The sequence below is a fragment of the Astatotilapia calliptera genome, chromosome 5 (assembly GCF_964374335.1).
Source record: "Astatotilapia calliptera chromosome 5, fAstCal68.1, whole genome shotgun sequence".
Lineage (NCBI taxonomy): Eukaryota > Metazoa > Chordata > Actinopteri > Cichliformes > Cichlidae > Astatotilapia > Astatotilapia calliptera.
The window spans coordinates 7805962-7825056 of NC_137426.1; the positions used below are offsets into that span (position 1 = coordinate 7805962).

General features: G+C 41.2%; 1 protein-coding gene across 2 annotated transcripts in view; it reads right to left on the minus strand.

Moving 5' to 3' along the window:
* Positions 1–15754, minus strand: part of ngfb (nerve growth factor b (beta polypeptide)) — a 30839-nt gene extending 15085 nt beyond the window's left edge. The window contains exons 1-2 of one of the 2 annotated variants that reach the window (XM_080301136.1): positions 15183–15754; positions 14572–14642 (exon numbers count right to left, since the gene is read on the minus strand). The gene's annotated coding sequence lies outside the window, so the exon portion shown is untranslated. The remainder of the gene's footprint in view (positions 1–14571; positions 14643–15182) is intronic. The other variant, XM_080301137.1, reaches the window with a different exon arrangement.
* Positions 15755–19095: the final 3341 nt, after the last annotated feature.

The window sequence follows — 19095 nt, forward strand, 5'->3', positions numbered from 1 at the left end:
CCAGAGGACCACACTGGGTGTAACTCCCGGCAGCTGAGAGCAGGAAACTGAGTCCTGATTTCTACTGCTTTTAAAGCTAGGGTTAAATTAGGCATAAACAACATGAAAGCATGGATCCATCCTGCATTTTATCAGCAGTTCATGGTGTCGGTTGTGATTCACTGCATGCTTCTACCCCACAGTGACCACAGTGTACCACTGTATCTTGTGATGGTTGCTTCTAACAGTATAACATGTCATGTCACAAAGCTGATTTCTTTACTATGACAGAGTTTACTGACTGAGTTTACAAATGGCTTCCACAGTCAGATTTTAATCAGATGGAATACAGTTGCCCCTGGGATCCCAGGGGCTATGTTGTCTGGGGGCTTTTGCCCCCTGGTAGGGTCTCCCATGGCAAATTGGCCCTGGGTGAGGGACCAGACAAAGAGCGATTCATAAGACCCTTATGAAAAGGACATCGAGGGAACAGTTTACCCTGCCCGGGATAGGGTTACCGGGGCCCCGCCCTGGAGCCAGGCCCGGGGAGGGTGCCCGAGGGCGAGCGTCTGGTGGCCGGGCCTTAGTCCATGGGGCCCGGCCGGGCACAGCCCGAAGAGGAGACATGGGCCCATCCTCCCGCAGGCCCACCACCCGCAGGAGGCGCCATAGGGGTTGGGTGCATTGTGTGCCGGGTGGCGGCCAGGAGCGGAGGCCCTGGCGGACTGACCCCCGGCTGCCAAGACTGGCAATAGGGACATGGAATGTCACCTCTCTGGTGGGGAAGGAGCCGGAGTTAGTGCGTGAGGTTGAGAGGTACCGGCTAGATATAGTCGGGCTCACCTCTACACATGGCTTGGGCTCTGGAACCAGTCTCCTGGAGAGGGGCTGGACTCTGTCTCAGTCTGGAGTTGCCCCTGGTGAGAGGCGGCGGGCTGGGGTGGGTATCCTAATATCCCCTCGGCTTGCTGCCGGTACGTTGGGGTTTTTCCCGGTGGACGAGAGGGTTTGTTCCCTGCACCTTAGGGTCGGGGAACGGGTCCTGACTGTCATCTGCGCTTATGCGCCGAGTGGCAGTTCAGAGTACCCAGCCTCCTCAGAGTCCCTGGGGGGGGGGGGGTGCTGGAGGGTGCTCCACCTGGAGACTCTGTTGTCCTGCTGGGAGACTTCAATGCTCACGTGGGTAACGACAGCGAGACCTGGAGGGGCGTGATTGGGAGGAACGGCCTCCCTGATCTGAACCCGAGCGGTGCTCTGTTATTGGACTTCTGTGCTAATCACAGTTTGGCCATAACGAACACCCTGTTCGAACATAAGAGTGTCCATAAGTGCACGTGGCACCAGGATGCTCTAGGCCGTAGGTCGATGATCGATTTTGTAATCGTATCAGCAGACCTGCGACCATATGTTCTGGACACTCGGGTAAAGAGAGGGGCTGAGCTGTCAACTGATCACCACCTGGTGGTGAGTTGGATCAGGTGGCGGGGGAAGACGCTGGACAGACCTGGTGCACCTAAACGCGTAGTGAGGGTGTGCTGGGAACGTCTAGCAGAGGCCCCAGTCCGCGAGATCTTCAACGCACACCTCCGGCAGAGCTTCAACAGCATTCCGAGGGAGACTGGGGACATTGAGTCCGAATGGACCATGTTCAGCGTCTCCATTGCCGAAGCTGCTGCATTGAGCTGCGGCCGCAAGGTGGTTGGTGCCTGCCGTGGTGGTAATCCCCGAACCAAATGGTGGACACCAGAGGTGAAGGGAGCCACCAGGCTGAAGGAGTCCTATCGGGCTTGGTTAGCCTGTGGGACTCCGGAGGCAGCCGACAGGTATCGACAGGCCAAGAGGAATGCGGCTCGGGCAGTGGCTGAAGCAAAAACTCGGGTGTGGGAGGAGTTCGGAGAGGCCATGGAAAAAGACTTTCGGGCTGCCTCGAAGAGATTCTGGCAAACCGTCAGACGTCTCAGGAGGGGAAAGCGGTGCTCTACCTGCACTGTGTATAGTGCTGGCGGAGCGCTGCTGACGTCGACTGAGAAAATTGTCAGGCGGTGGAAGGAATACTTCGAGGACCTCCTTAATCCCACTGACACGTCTTCCGAGGAGGAAGCAGAGTCTGGGGATGAGGGGAATGACCCGCCAATTTCCGGGGGTGAGGTCACTGAGGCAGTTAAACAACTCCTTGGTGGCAGAGCCCCTGGTGTTGATGAGGTCCGCCCCGAGTTCCTGAAGGCTCTGGACGTTGTAGGGCTGTTCTGGTTGACACGCCTCTGCAATGTTGCGTGGAGATCAGGGGCAGTACCTGTGGACTGGCAGACCGGGGTGGTGGTCCCCATCTTCAAGAAAGGGGACCGGAGGGTGTGTTCCAACTACAGGGGGATCACACTCCTCAGCCTCCCTGGGAAAGTCTATGCCAGGGTGCTGGAAAGGAGAGTTCGTCCGTTAGTCGAACCTCGGATACAGGAAGAACAATGCGGTTTTCGTCCTGGTCGCGGAACACTGGACCAGCTCTTTATCCTCTCCAGGATACTTGAGGGTGCATGGGAGTTTGCCCAACCAGTCTACATGTGTTTTGTGGACTTGGAGAAGGCATTCGACCGTGTCCCTCGGGGTGTCCTGTGGGAGGTGTTGCGGGAATATGGGGTGTCTGGCCCATTGCTACGGGCCATTCGATCCCTATACAACCGTTGCAAGAGCTTGGTTCGCATTGCCGGCAATAAGTCGGACTCGTTCCCGGTGGGTGATGGGCTCCGCCAGGGCTGCCCTTTGTCTCCGGTTCTGTTCATAATTTTTATGGACAGGATTTCTAGGCGCAGCCAAGTGGCGGAGGGCTTTCGCTTTGGTGGCCTCAGAATCTCATCTCTGATTTTTGCAGATGATGTGGTTCTGTTGGCTTCATCGGGTGAGGGCCTCCAGCTCGCACTGGAGCGGTTCGCAGCCGAGTGTGAAGCAGCGGGAATGAGGATCAGCACCTCCAAATCTGAGGCCATGGTTCTCAGCCGGAAAAGGGTGGAGTGCCCACTCCGGGTCGGGGATGAGTTCCTGCCCCAAGTGGAGGAGTTCAAGTATCTCGGGGTCTTGTTCGCGAGTGATGGGAGAAGGGAGCCGGAGATCGACAGACGGATTGGGGCTGCAGCTGCAGTAATGCGGACGCTGCACCGGTCCGTCGTGGTGAAGAGGGAGCTGAGTGTAAAAGCGAAGCTCTCAATTTACCGGTCGATCTACGTCCCTACCCTCACCTATGGCCACGAGCTGTGGGTAGTGACCGAAAGAACGAGATCGCGGATACAAGCGGCAGAAATGAGCTTCCTCCGAAGGGTGGCTGGCCTCTCCCTTAGAGATAGGGTGAGAAGTTCGGCCATCCGGGAGGGGCTCAGAGTACAGCAGCTGCTGCTCCACATCGAAAGGAGCCAGCTGAGGTGGTTCGGGCATCTGACAAGGATGCCCCCTGGGCGCCTCCTGGGTGAGGTGTTCCAGGCATGTCCCACCGGGAGGAGGCCCCGGGGCAGACCCAGGATACGCTGGAGAGATTATATCTCTCGGCTGGCCTGGGAACGCCTTGGTATTCCCCCGGATAAGCTGGAGGAGGTGGCTGGGGAGAGGGAGGTCTGGGCCTCTTTGCTTAGGCTGCTGCCCCCGCGACCCGGCCCCGGACAAAGCGGATGAAAATGGATGGATGGATGGATGGAATACAGTTGTGATGTGGTGGCACAAAGATTTGCACCATGGATCTGCAGCAAATGCGGTCTGTTTCTAGCACCTTCTTCAACCGGTGCCACTAAGAAACAAGGCAGCTCTGAAGGAGATCTTACCAGGTACCAACAAGATGAACATAAAGTGGTTGCAAGGTGTAAGCTAGTTCTACCATGTGTCATGTCTCTTTAATGGATGCCTGTTTCAGCCACTGACCTTAAAAAGGATGTGGAGTTAGAAAATATTTTAAGACCCAAAGCTGGCCACTTACTAAAGTTTCATCAGTTATCCAATGCTATGATTCACTCAACTTGAACAAGCTAAGTGTGCCCATGCGCTTAGATCTGCTGACAGTTTGTGAGCTGTTAATGTTTGGGTATTTTGCTCATAGACTACATGTACGAGTATTTAGAAGAGTTTATTTCTTTGTGTGGCTGAGCTTAATTATTTTTTTCTTTGGTTGTTTTTGGTATTTCCATGTTTATATGTACAGCTATTGTTAAGAGAGAGTTTTGAGTAGGCTTTTGAACTTTTGCTAAGACTTTTGACACTTGAAAGGATAATTTATTGGCACGTTAAAAATTATACAACATTGGAAAAATCTTCTAATTTGAAAAAAAAAATATAAGCTTTCCCATATGGAAAAGAAATAGAAAAAAACTTTCTCACAAGACAGCTACAAACTTTACAAGATTTATATATATATTTTCCACATGGGTTAAGCCAATCAACTTTGGTCTCATCTACCGTACACTGTTGTTCAAACAAAAAGCTCAATTTTATTGTTTCACATTCAAATTGGACTTTACTGTGATATGATTATGACTAAAATACACCACTGGCCCAGCTTGTGTAATATTCAGAGCTCAGTAGCTGCAAAATTGCCTCAGTTTACTGGTACTGTATTCCCTCAGAATAGCTGGATGCGATTTGTGGTTTGGCCATGCAGCTGCTGCTACCATACCTTCACACCCCATTCGTTTTTCCATATTCTTATTTCCCGATTGTAGACTTTCATAATAGCTGCTTTGTGCTTATTTATCTAATGAGGTTTTGGAGCTGGTTAGCCACTGCTGACTCTCTACTATACTGAGCTTTGTGTATGCTTGTTGGGGTTACACAGGGATTCGGGAAGAGCTCTAGTCTTTATCAGAATATACTGTGGGATATCCAAGCTTCATTCAAGCATGTACACCATCATTTCTGAAATGCCACTTGTTGCTGTTCATTTTTCATGTTCTATAATGTTAGAATTTACAGCAATGACTAAAAGCAGCATGTGCAAATTAATACACAGACATTTACAAAATTTGCTGATAAGTCATTTTGTCAGTCAATATCATGAACTAATATAAAACTCACCTTTGTATTTTTTCTCCATTAATTTATTCCAATTATTTATGAAAAACAACATTTTTGTGGTTAGGTTTACCAAGCTATTGGCCTTACTTGCAAGAAGTTTCAATCCTGGTGATGGTTTCAAGATGGTACAGTGGAATTTGCTGCCTACATCTCTGAGATGAATATAGTGCTCTTGGCACTAATCTGGGACACAGGTAATGTGCTACTTCACATAAACTATATAAAATACTCATTCAGAAAATTCAAATGATTTCCTCCTTGTCCTTTTTATTGTTTGTGTTTGGGGACAATTACTTTAACAAAACAGGCAAAAAACAAAATCCCTAAACAATTAACTGGGATTAACACCTCAAATTAATTTATAATAAAAGTTAATGATGCTTGCAGCCCTACCTTACATATAATGATGTGCAGAGGTAATGAGCACTCTGCTTCCTCTTTTACTTGATGGCACACTGTGCAAGCTCTGCTGCAACACTGGCAACATTTCTTCCTCTTGGTGGTGTGAATTAATGAAATCAGCAAGCCTGCCATTTATATGGTTTGTTACTCATGAATGGAGAGGCCACCCATAGCCACTGACCTACAACTCATTAGCTCTAATGGAGTCAGTTTAATGGACCCTTTCTGGGTTGACTGACAAGCAGCCTGTGGTGGCACACAACCCAGGCTGCAGACCAGGGACAATCTACCTCTTGCTTCATTCATATGGTAAAAGTCACACAGTCTCTCTAGTAACCTGATCCTCTTAGGCGCTCATTCAAAGAGGAAAGGAGGTGCAGGCGACTTTATCTGAAAGCCACCAATGGGCTTTGAATAACATGCTGCTGATTATGTTGCTGTGGTCATTCATGCAAAACTGCTCACCAGTTGAAGCTGCATTTGTGCAGACTTTTTACCCTCAGACTCAAAATTCACTAAAGTTGCAGTCATGGTAAAATTTTGAGCTTTAAGTGCATTAATAATTTAATTACCAGGATTTTACAATTGTTTTGTTTTATGTGTTAAGTTTCCTTTCCTCGACCACAGTGTGGCTGTAAAAAAGCTTAATAGGTAGTGGTACTGTGGACAACATTTAAAATCAAACTAAACTAACTCATAAAGGAAAACAGTAATTTCCCAATACTTTATTGCCAAAGGAATATAGATTGTAGTTGTCACCATTATTTAATTGTCCTTGAAAAATAATTGATTTCTGTGCATTTTTTCCCCACACTGCATCAAATTAAAGTTGATTACGTCAATTAAGCATCATGAGGTGGAGGGTGGTTCCCTATTTTTTTTTAATTTTTTTTTTTTGCTGGGAGTTGGCAACCCTATTAGTTAGGTTGCTTAGTCTTTAAAATACCAGAATAGGGAGGATGGAGTAGGTTTAAGTTTATTAGATTGATCAGTATTGCTGAACTATGAAATATTTTGGGTGCAGTGTATTTTTTGCATACAGGTATAACAGAATAGCTTTAGTGTTTTTTTGTTTTTTTTAACTTGAGTATGAACTTATACAAAAAGCAGCACGATATTAAAAAACAGTTTTATTGATTAAAAAACATACTATTTCGGATTCATATCGGTATCGGCAGATATCCAAATTTATGATATCTGTATCAGACATTAAAAAGTGGTATCGTGCCATCTCTATTGTGAATATTACCAGATTATTATATTTCCAAATTTCCTGCTAAGCAAAACAGATAAAAAGAAGTCAGTTTTAGTTTGGATGTATCCATAAATAGATGTAGCTTTAATCATGAGTTTTGACATCTCAGTATATAAAGATTTAGTTTCATGACCATTACAATATGGTCCAGGTTTTTCTATGGCTAGCAAGCTTTATAGATCACCCTCACTAAATGATGCTCATTTTGTTCTGGAAGCAGGCCTAAAATAAGATGGAAATTTCTACGTTTCAAAAAGAGAAACAAGAGCTAACCCTAGTAGCTGTCCACTAGGGAAGGAGTTAAACTCTGAACCTCCATTTTATGCACCTGTCAGTGCAACAACATGATTAGATTGTATAATTTCCAGTTCGGCTGTTGATTGGAAGCACGGACAGGACAACAGCCATCCAGTTTCCATGTAGATGTCTGCTAATTTTTGGAGTATCATCCCCTATAGTGTCAATGGAAGCACCCATTAAATTTTTAGCCCTGGTGGAGGACTGTACTCTTCTAGTTTTCACATTGTCAGATTTTATTTTCTCTTTGAACAGTTCTGATTAAAACTTTACAGCTTTGTACATGGATTTTTGTGCTGTCAAAGGTCCGACTGGACTGTGGAAGCGAAAAGCAAGTATTTATGAATAAATTCTAAAACCCTTAAGATATTTTTGCTCAGTTGTCACCATGCCAATATATGGCGCAACATTAGATTTTTGTAGCTGACAAAACATTTAATTCCCTGTATTACCCGTTTCTTTTTTTTCTGAGTCACTCATACTTAATTGATGGATACGAATCCCTTCATTAACCACATATGTTGCTCTGCTGTGGTGTTTTCATGGATACGCTAGGAGAGGCAGGAAGATGCAGCAATGACCATGTCTAAACATCTCTTAACTTGTGCAGTGCTTTCACTCAGGGGTAAATGGGGCATATTTTGTTTCTATGGTTACTGTAGAGTATTTTCCTTCCTACGGCTATTTTGTACGATTCACAGCATGTAGGTACACTTGAAGAAGTTACATTAAAGGCCAAAAAGACACAGGATCTTCTCTGCCGTTACAAAGTTATACTTTTATTTTACATTTTATGGCAAAGTTTTGATGTAGCTATATTCTCACTAACTATACAATAAAGAAGGGCTAAAAACACACATTCAGATTTGATAAGAATAAAAATATCCTATGACTGTGTTCCTGCAGTGTAAATATGAATGATAGTTCAGTTCTTGGATTCTCATTGATACTCCCTTTGGAGAAATGGTTGTTCACTATGAATACAGATCTTGCATCAGGCCACCTGCTGTGTATTTAAATTGGAGTCTTTTTGTCAACGAAGCAGCACACCCACACAGGAGCAACAGCTGCAGATGATAATTGGGAATATAGATAGTAAAAGTAGCTGCTGAAAGAATGATATTAGTGAGTGAAAGATTTTCAGCAGACTGCAGCTTTGGTTGGGTAACATCAAGAAATCTCAGCTGAGATCTGTTTTGGAAATCTGGAGTAAACAAAATTTCCGCCCTTGAAATCATGATGAAATAACTCCTTTACACCAGAGCTTCAAACTAACTTTGCATTAGCATAGAATGAGTTTGGATACTTTCCATTGTTTATTTTCCTCAATCAAAATGAGTAAAGAGTGGGCTAGGGGGTGTAAACAGTAACATTTCAAATGTTGACTTTTAAGACTACCAGCAGTATAATTAAAAAGCAGTGTAATGTACAGTACACTTCTATCTATCTATCTATCTATCTATCTATCTATCTATCTATCTATCTATCTATCTATCTATCTATCTATCTATCTATCTATCTATCTATCTATCTATCTATCACCATTGATTATGCAAAGGTTCTGGCCACATGCACACATTTGATTATTGCAATATTCAAATATACACGTGATGACAATATTCAAAAGGATGTTGTGAATGAATGGTTTTTCCATTAGTGCAAACCTGTCTCAGCTTGTGCACAAGTGAAACATCTTAATTTTTTTTTTTTTTTGGCAACTGCTCAAAGGAATCATGTTAAGAAAGATAATGGCATGCAATTGAAGGCTTTGATTTCCACGTTCTCTTGACTGCTGTCCTGTTGCATCTAGTTGAGGCGATTTTCTGTTTTACTGTTATCAGGCAACTATGTGCGAAACCATTTCAAACGCAGCATGACCTTTGTTTTGAGAAACGGGGCTTGCAGTCGGCTGTGATTTAAGGCAGATGTGTGGAAGTCTCCTTGGCGCTGGAACTCAAAAGACCACATCAGGTCCAAACTGAGACTGAAATGTGTCGTGCCAAAGAGCAGATCAGAGAGGGTCGGTCTATCAGCAAAAGTTAAAGAGTGGATTCAGTCTCTTGCTCCAAAGCTTTTAGTGATGGAACAGACTGAAACTTTAGAGTTATCGCTGAGAATACACACACTGCAACATCTGGATGACTATAGCAGCCTATTGTTTATGTTCGTGTGATAAGATACACAATCTGCTCAAATTATAATGCAGCTTTGTGATTTAGTATTTACAAGCTAAGCAGTTAGCAAAAGAGGTCTTGACTTGGACCATACTTCCTTTGTGACCTCTCGGATTAAACAGCAGACCTAACATCTACACACAGACACACAACATAATCTGTTGAAGTTCGTGACATCAAAGATAAGTGAAAACAGCTACAGAAAGAATGCATCATAAAGTCGTACTGCATCTTTCTTTATATTTCCCAAACCCAAGACATGAAATATAATCAGGGACTACAACAGAAACAACCACATGAGAGTGGTAAATGGTGGATTTAACAAGGACAGTTTCATTACTCACTGATGGTTGTGTTTGGTCTCAGTGCACTGAGGAAACACAGCTGACCCCAGTCTCTATACACAGTGTAACTAAACACAAGAGACTGAAGGAAGGCACAGGCTCTGCTCAAGTACTCCAAAAAACTTAGCAAGATATACACTTACAACAGTGACTGCTGGGAGGTGTCAGCATCATCACGTTCAACATTGTGGTGGAAGTTTAGCTTGTGCTTAAACTATGGCAGACCTTGTTAGCCTGAGATGAACTGTATATCACTATCAAGTTTACTTGTGATTTAACTTCAGTCCATTTAAGATTAGCCTCAGTGCACCAGAGCTGTTTCCATCTCTTTGGCTGATAATGTTTGTTTATTGTTTTTATGTTAAAGATTGCAGCCAGTGCAATTACTGCAGAACATTAAAACATCAATTGCCAGATCAGATAAGCCTTCTACGCCTGGACTGAATAGCTGCTTTCATTTCTCTGTTCATTTACAGACTCTTGCTGCGACCAGCGTTGAATCTGTCCCTGTCATAATAAATATTATGCAGATCTTTTAGAGTGGCAGGAAGATTATTGTTTCACCTTTTGAGATTTTATTTATTTATTTATTTATTTATTTATTTATGTGACTGAAAAAAATTTACTCCACAAATAAGAGGCCCTCTTGAGCCTTTGCTGTTTGTGTCTGTCAGCACAATTACCAAAAAGGGCCAATTCGAGCATCGGATTTCATTTTTAATGTCTAAAAAAGTTACCCACAATATGTTTTTGGTCTTAAAAGAATCCAGCCATCACTTATATTTGGTCCATAGTGTTCCAGTGACTTGATGTAAAAAGTCTTTTGAAGTTATGCATTTGCAGAGTAAAGTATTTTAAGCACCGGTGTAACAAATATCAGGAGGTTCTGAACTATCGCTGTTGCTTTGTCACCTTGTGGAAAAAGTGACTGGATTTCCTTTTCTGGCTTTTGTTTCCATTTTGCGGCAAGCTCTTACCAAAGTGACTGTTTAAAGTTTTGGTTCAGTGAGCGTGTGATATAGCTGCACCTTTATGGCCAATCAACTGCTTCTTGCATACACTCTTACACCTTTGTGGCCCTTTTTTACTGTAGCCACTGATTTCGTCACAGCAATTTTCTGAATCCCTATATTATGGTTGCAGCTTTTCCAAATAAATTCTCCTCTGCTTTTATGCAGAGTAAATAACGTAACATCAAAAAAGCTGCAGTGTATATGTAAAAATGCACGCATGTTGCTGTATTTAACGGTTTATTTTTCAAGCAAATTTGACTGTTTGTATGTGGTCTCTTTTAGTGGTCTTCTGGGCTTTTGCTTTGTGTGTTTTTACTGGCTCGAATCAAAAGGAATTTTCCTTCACACAATTAGTCCATACCTGATGACTCAGGCAAAATACAAGCATGGAAAAGCAGCGGTTCCAGTCAGTGAATACACACGGGACAAGCTTATTTATCTGTGTTAGTAGTTTGGCACTTTGGCGGATAGTGGAAAATGGTAATCATCAGCATCAATTTTGATTTGAAAGATTTTTTTAAATAAATAACTAAATATTCTGAAAACATGCTGAAGTAATTGACACTGAAAGACAAAAGAGCATTATTTCTCTTTCGCTGTCAATTTAGAGTAGGCTCTAAATGAAAGAGCTGATGTTACCGATGGGTTATGGAGTTGACTTGTAGTTGCTGTGCTGGATAAGGAGAATGAATCACAGTTCACACACTGTGTGTGTGTGGCTTTATTGAAACTTGTGCTCTCAGATGATGAGGCACTCCTGCTTGCAAGGGCACTTCACTGGAGAGAGGCAATACAGCTTAATCACAGGCACAGGCCTGTTTTAGCTGCTGCTCAAATCCACACATATATAGTTTTACTTTGTTAACACCCAGTGTGTGACTGGCTTGGTTTATCTGTTTTCCATTTGCTGTTTGATAGTAGGTTCACGCGGAAGTTATGTAAGGATTTCCATAAAAACATGAATAGAGGTGGGGCTTTGCCCAACTTGGAAGTTCTGAACTTTTAGGAAATTTAACTTTTAGGAATATTTTGGAGAAGCTATTTACAATTGCAAGAGAGAACACAACTGGACAAATTTGCATCTTTACGAATCCGAAACAAAAAACATTGCACACCTAATGGATATCCAGTTATCCTTCTGGATCCAGTTAGTCAATTCATTCATATTGGAATTTTTCAAACTTGGCAAAGACATACAGTCCCAGACAGCTCTTGTTTTTATGTGCCATGTTAATGCACTTCCTCTAACTATAGTGAACTTCATGTTCTCAATGTGATATCAAACTGAGGAGCTCCTGCTGAGTAATTAAGAGAAATAATTGTCTGCAGTTGTACAGCAGAAGGTTTTAACGGTACCCCCTGTTTTTCTGTGCTTTGTAAGTGGTACCGCGCTCCTTGAACAGTGCCCGAGGCTATAAAAGATGATGAGACATGTCTGCATAGAAGGATGGATGCTGATGCAATTATATATGAAAGGTTGCCAATCAGGTTGATGCCAGTGAGGGGCGGAGTAATGGAGGCTTCCGTTGCTGTAGACAATTACTGTCATGCTCTTTTTGAGGATAGAAGAAGAGGAGGATTCTGGAAATATGTGTTTTGTGTATTTTAACAAGGTCATATACAATGTTAATGAACAAGGGTGAAAATAGTATAAAGGTAGCATCACTACTTATATTCTAAAAAACTGCTCAGTATAAAACTGTCTGTAAAGTTTACTTCCATTCCACTATAATTAAAGTCAAAGTTGACAAAGCTGTAGCCATATACATGTAACTGCACATCATCCAGAGACAAGCTTTACTGATTTGAGCCCTCTGCTTTATAAAGCCTGCTTCAGTTGCTGAGTGTGTCACGAACAAAGTAAAGAATTCCAAAAAGATTATATGCTAAAATATAAAGTATGAAGTATTACTAAAGAAGATGGCAACAATGCCCAAAAGTACTGAGAGTTTCCAAAGTAAACTGAAATGTGAACTTTGAATTGAGCTTGGCACCAAATTGGTTATTGTTCAGAGTCAATGTTAAACTTGGTATTGATAGAATAGAAGCCGTTTTTATATATCTTGTGCTTTTGGACTTGTGTGTGTTATTTGTTTTTGCATGGCAGCAAAATATCAAAGGATATTACCATTGCAACTGTGTACATTCAGATGTAGTGCACAGCTTCCCAGGGAGCTGCTTTGTAGCAACATCTGTTGTACACCATGCTTCCAATTATTTGGCACAAACTACTCACGCTTGTGTATTTGATATGAAACTGGTGTTTCAGACATACATGCAAGTTCCAGGAATTCTTTTTTGTCATCAACAAGCTAGGACTGGACTTCATTTAATTGGCAACCATACAGAGAGCTGAGAAGAACCAGACAAGTACCTGTCAATCTAAAGAAAAGCTGAATCATAACAAAATTCAAGATGACAGTAATCCAGAATGCAGCTGTATGTTTTCACCACCACATCTCTACTGTAGACGCCATTTGTTTCACTTTCTGTTCTTCTAGATTAAGGTATAAGTAGGTGGTCTTGACAGAGATTTTTATTTATTTTCTGGGGGGGGTTTTTTGTTTTTTTTTTTTGTTTTTTTTTCAAAAATGAATAGAAACCTTCACACACTGGTTCTACTCCAATGGGCCATAAAGCATCTGTAACCTGTCTGAAGAATTTAAATCTGGACTGCCAGATTCTGTCCATCCACCTGTGGAACAGATTGCTCAGCAATGTGGATATACAGCTGCTGTGCTAAAAAGCAATTCACAGATGTCACATTCCGTCTTGCAGCCTGTGATAGACATGTTTTCCATTTTATCACACAAACAACTGATCGACTGATGGGGAAAAAAAATATTCAACTGATGATTCAGAGATGAAAGTATTCATTACGTGCAGACTAAATCTGGAAGCGTTACGAAAACATCTAGAGAGTCTGTGCAACCTTCTTTTCTGGGAAAGTACCTTATCAGGTCCTGTCACCTTGATTAGCACATTAGGTTAAAAGTTCAGACACAATAGTAAATAAATTAAAGATGTGATGAAATACATTCCTTCCATCCATCCAATTTTTATGAATTAAAAAAAGCACATAATTGGCATACTTAACAATATGCTGTTCCTTAGCATGAGTGAAGTTCAAGAAAGCTTGGACTTTTTATTTTTACTTGCTTTAAAAGTAGAAAAACTCAGTCAAAGAGCTGCATGGTAATTTTTATTTTTATTTTTGGTATAGTCAGTGCTATTTTATCCACAAGCACACTTGTGGTCATTGCTCATTGTCCTACGTCAGAAAACACAGCAACAAGTTCTCTTTAAAAGCCTTATTGACTCAACTACACTATTTGAATCAACTCCTGCTGCTTCTCCAAAGACACTCCAAAAGACTAGAAGACTACATCTGCTCCAGATGATGGAGTGTAAAATTGAAAATGATCTTCCAGTGATAGAAAATGAGCATTTGGCAATGCAGCGAGAGCTTGAGAAAAATTCATCTGTTTTTATTTGCTGACCTTTTCACATCAAGATGTAAATCAGTTAATCAGTGAGACCAAACTCCTCTTAAGAAAACAGCCTCTAATTTCATAGCTGCTTACCCATGTAAACTCCCTACTGCTCCCACTGTTTGAGTGAAAAGACGTCTTTTTGTATGCATTTTGGTTTTCATGTCAGCTGATAACAGTAGACCAACTGCTCTGTTCCTCTATGTATTATTTAGCTCATTTAGTTCTGTTAGGAAACTCACTATACTTGGAAGATGTTCAACGCTCCACCAAAGTCTGAGTGAATTTCTCAGGAATGGGTTCAATAGAGGAAGGGAAATGAGTTCTTTAATAGGTCCAAAATGAATCATATGTTAGTTTTGGTTAGATTTCTAAAAGCAAATTTTATCTAAAAAGCATAGCGAGTTGTCTCCAGTTTAATCACCTGCTATTATGCCAAGAATGCAATAATTTGTCTTAACTCTGTGGTATACATAATTTGAGAAAACTACCCTGCAGCTAGCTTCTTGTTTCCAGTCCAACATACCATGCAAATACACAAAGTCTGCAGGAATGCTTTGAGAACATTACCTAGCCCAAGGAGACGAGTGCAGGTCTGACCGCTGCTGTTGTAACCTGATGAGGCTAAGCCTCAACAGTATCTGAGGAGATGAAGCAGATGATCAGCTCCCTGTTAAACTTCAACACTAAACCCCTTTTCTAGGAATCTTCAGCAGGCATTTACAGTAAAATAGAGAAACAGGAAATATTAAAATCGTCTTGGGCTGCATGTAAAAGTTTATCTTGTGCAATACCTGTTCTCCACACTAACAAGAACAATCTTCACAATTCTACAAATTTCCTTTGTTTGTAAATTGATTAGAAATTATACATTACACACTAGACTACTTGTATGTAGATTAGATTAGATTAGATTAGATAGAACTTTATTAATCCCTCGGGTGGGTTCCTCTGGGAAATTCGATTTCCAAAAAGCACAGCACCGACAGAAGTTACAGAGTTATACACACACACATATATATAAATACAGAGACAATATAAATAAAATATACGAAGGGGATAAATATAATAAATAGGAATAAAAATAAAAATAAAAATAAAAATACAAGTGAATGTATGTGATCTACCTTGAGGCTATAGTAGTTCCATGCAATGTAGATGATGATAAAGTAGTTCTCTACCTGAAAAAAGCTCTAGTTTCTCTCACTGTCGTACGACTCCCCACGCTTACTGAAATATATTCCAGTTTGTGTCCAACTCCAGAGAAAGCCAAGAGGGCGAAGAGCAAACTCTTCTGTGAATTATCCCACACAGTCTTTTCCGAGTCTTGCACTTGTTTGAAAATTGTTCTGAAAGTAAGTGAGAAGCTCTCAGAGGCTGCAAGCTCTGTGTGACTCGCCAGTGCTTCAGGTCCTAGTGCCTGCTTCTCTCATCCTCTAATGGTTCATAATTCTCTGTATTGTGTGTTTAAGTATAATAGCTCACATTCAGTTGTCAGTTTGTCAGTTACTAGTCCAGTACAGATTGAAATATGTCTACAACCATAACTAAGGGTATCCAAATTACTGTTTTATTTCTTGAACTTGATGATCCCTTAAGACTACTGCATTTGACAATTTGCATACTATTGATCATAAAACTGATTTCACCAATAAGAGATTTTAGCCAACGGTGCCAGTTTCAGTAATTATGCAAATGTATTGTTTATAAGTTTGGGCAAACTTGAAGAAGTCACTTGGGTGGGCGATGAAACTTCTCTTCCACTGAAAACACAATGTCCAGATGAACAGAATCCGCTTTCTAGGATTTCTTTGGCTGGAAGATTGAGCATCAAGACGTGTCTATAGTAACTACTGCCTTTGTGGCAGGGTCAAAATAAAAGGACCAACCATAAACATGGTTAACACATGTCCCGTGTGTTTGATGGGGTTTTTCAAAGCTTCTGTAGCAACTAATGTACAATGCTGTGACTGAAACAAGCCAATTCAGTTGTCCTCCAGCCGTGACCCTCTTAAGGCATAAATCCACTGCAGGTGACCAGGGAAAAGCAAGCTAAATGCATCTGATTTAGGAGGTGAAATAAGCAAGAGTTTGTTGATCCTTCCACTCCAACTGTAATATCACCAATATTCAACTTGAATCTCACTCTCTCTCTCTTTTCTAGGTTTGCAATTATTAAATAAAATGGGCTAAACATCAGCATTTTAGAATCGTTATTGTGAGCATGTTGCCACTAGTATTTTTCCATATTTTTCCTAACTGTTTTCCATTTGCTAATTTGTTACAACAAACCGCCATTTACAAGTCTCTTTTGGCAGCTACAGTAGCTCACTTCTGTTTTTCTATCCAAGCTGAAATTGTTTTAGAACCAAATTAAGAAGAATTAAACATCCTGCTCTGGAAGCTTCACAGTTGGTCTGTATCTCATTATGTAGCTGCAGAGGAGTCATCCTCTGATTATGATCTAGTATAAAAAATAAAATCTGTCTTCTCAAAATTTCCCACAAGTATCGTCTCAGCCAGTTTAGTTTTGTAATGTTCTTCTTATTTTAAAGTGAGATAGCAGATGTTACTTAGAGACAGATGTTATCATTTTCTTTGCAATTAATAGTTTTCCATTGCAGATGTGTTAATTTGGCTAAGATTGCTCTCTGTTTTACTGAACTTTTGAACTCTAATGCTGGAATAGATAATAATTTTGTTTTACAAAATAGATGAAAAACACTTTGATTATATTTAGTATGTTAATTTAGTCTATTACATTTCTTCATCAAGTCACTGCCAGTGCTTATTTTCTCCCAGAAGCTAAATTTGTTCAAATTTTCTTCTTTAAGCTGATGTAATTGTTAACAGCAGCCCTTATATTGAAATGATATAAAGTTACAGAATGTTTCAAACACAGAGAGAGTGTGAGCAAATAGTGCTAATGTTTCAAGAAGAAATTTGTGCTTAAAGGTGAGATAGTGTAAACTAATCCAGGTGTGGAAAAAGTACAGATGTGGCAGTGAGTGTTTGGATCTGTGTGACCTTTCTTTCCCATCTGACCCCAACAAATTCGACAAAGTCACTGGATAGTCTACGCTTTATTTTTTTTTCTTTTAAGTTAGATAATAATCCTTTTTTTTTTCATTTAAATAAGCACTTCACCGTGTACCTATTTATGTTACTACCACTCTTACACATCTGGATCCAATGAGAACATATGGAAGCAAAATCTGCTCACCATATTACATTAGGATTACACTCTGGCTTTGATTATTGGTCTAAACTTTTCATGGCATCACTGGTATTTTTAGGAGTGCCATGGCAGTGATCTGAAAAGCAACCTTCTGGTTTTCCTATGTTTGCACAGGAGCCTCCTTGTAGCTTTTCTGTCCTACATAATGACTTGGGCCCAATTTGCCGTCCATCGACGATACAATTCGTCTTCACTTTAGGGTATATGCATGACCAGACACCCCCGAGAGACCTATTAGATGAGTGGCTTCTTCCTGCTTTGGAGCTATTGGGCCTTGGGGATTTGGGACCTGGCCTGCCACTGACATCCTGTGAAACTCATTTACATAAACCTATTTAGTCACTCATGCCAAACCAGGCTCTTCTGCTGTTCATCATGGTTTTTGGACACCTTCAGACATGGCTGGGAATTCGTGTAAAAGACTGGAATAAACGTAACCGAAACGTAACTGTTTTATTAGGCAGCTCAATTTTTCCAGTGGTTAGACATGACCTTGCAGTTTGGACACATTTTTGTGTGCTGTACTTACCAGACAGGTTGTGGGAGTGAAAGAAAAAAGCATTTTAAATGACATTTATTGTTACATATTGTAAAATCTCATTGTGTTAGTATTTTAATTTGGCACTAACGCATGGCCAGTCCGTGATATCCAGATGTGGGATCGGTTTGCATTTTATTAAGGGTAAAGAGTCTTTCTTCCAGTAACTGTGGTCTTTTCTGAAGGTCAGGATGGGATATACTGTACATATACTGTACATTTATTGCGTTACCTTTGATCAACGTGATTTGAGAATCCAGATCTGTTCTTATATAAGTGGATGCAGGCTAGTCATGGAACGATTTGCTGTGTTATTAGAGATAAGCTATTCAGTGTGTGCATGGGACATGAAAGTACAAGTATTATAGCTCATGTTTACAGTAGCTCCAATGGGAATGTGAAGGGGTTGTGTGGTTTAAAAAAACCACACTTATTTCAACATGCGTTCTGATAACAAAAAATGAATCAATTATAAAATACATGAAGTGTTGAAAACAAAAGAGTAATAACTTGGGCCCCACTTTATCCCCTGTTCTGGTATAAACTTGGATGTATCCTTGTGACCTTACAATAATCCTCCAGGATAGACAGGTTCTTGGTAAAGAAATTAAACCCAGGAATGGAAAAAAGTATTGATACACATGCGGCATTAAAATAGTGGATCGCTTCCAAACCTAAATTAGTTTTGGCTAACACTGTGTGAACTACCAGTAACCAGAGTATTATTTGATGGTGGACCACAGTCCGTCAGTCTGTTGGTTTGTTAAGAATCACAGTAACTCCCAATTTCTTCAAAGAAAGAAAGTGTGCGCGCTTAGGCAATCCACATCTGGCCTTCATCAGCGACATCAGCTCAGGCCCGGCATTTCAACAGACAGCTGACTTTGTTGAGCTGAGCAGGAAGTGAGGGCTTAATCTTCATTCTATGAAACATTCAGATTTGATTACCACAAAGACAAAGCAGAGTCAGATGAGGAGCAGGTCATCTTTCTCAGCCAGAATTAGTCATACACTCTGTTCCAAAACTTAAAATATATTGTTAATGTAGCCGCAGTTAATTTAAGGATAGGCTACATTACAGCCCACAGTAGCCTACTTAATCTGAAACACACGTGCTAAAAATAAGAATCTTTTAAAATGTACCTAAGTGCTTTTCACAGATTATCTCAAGCAAATTGAGCCACCTGACCTAAGTAGTGATCTGAAAGATCTGTGCTCAGACCACCAGCCAAAACCAGGCTAAGCATGTGCCCTGTGACCTCCACTCAGCCCAGCTCAGATTAGCCTGGGGCCACCAGGCAGACAGTCTTTCAGGAAA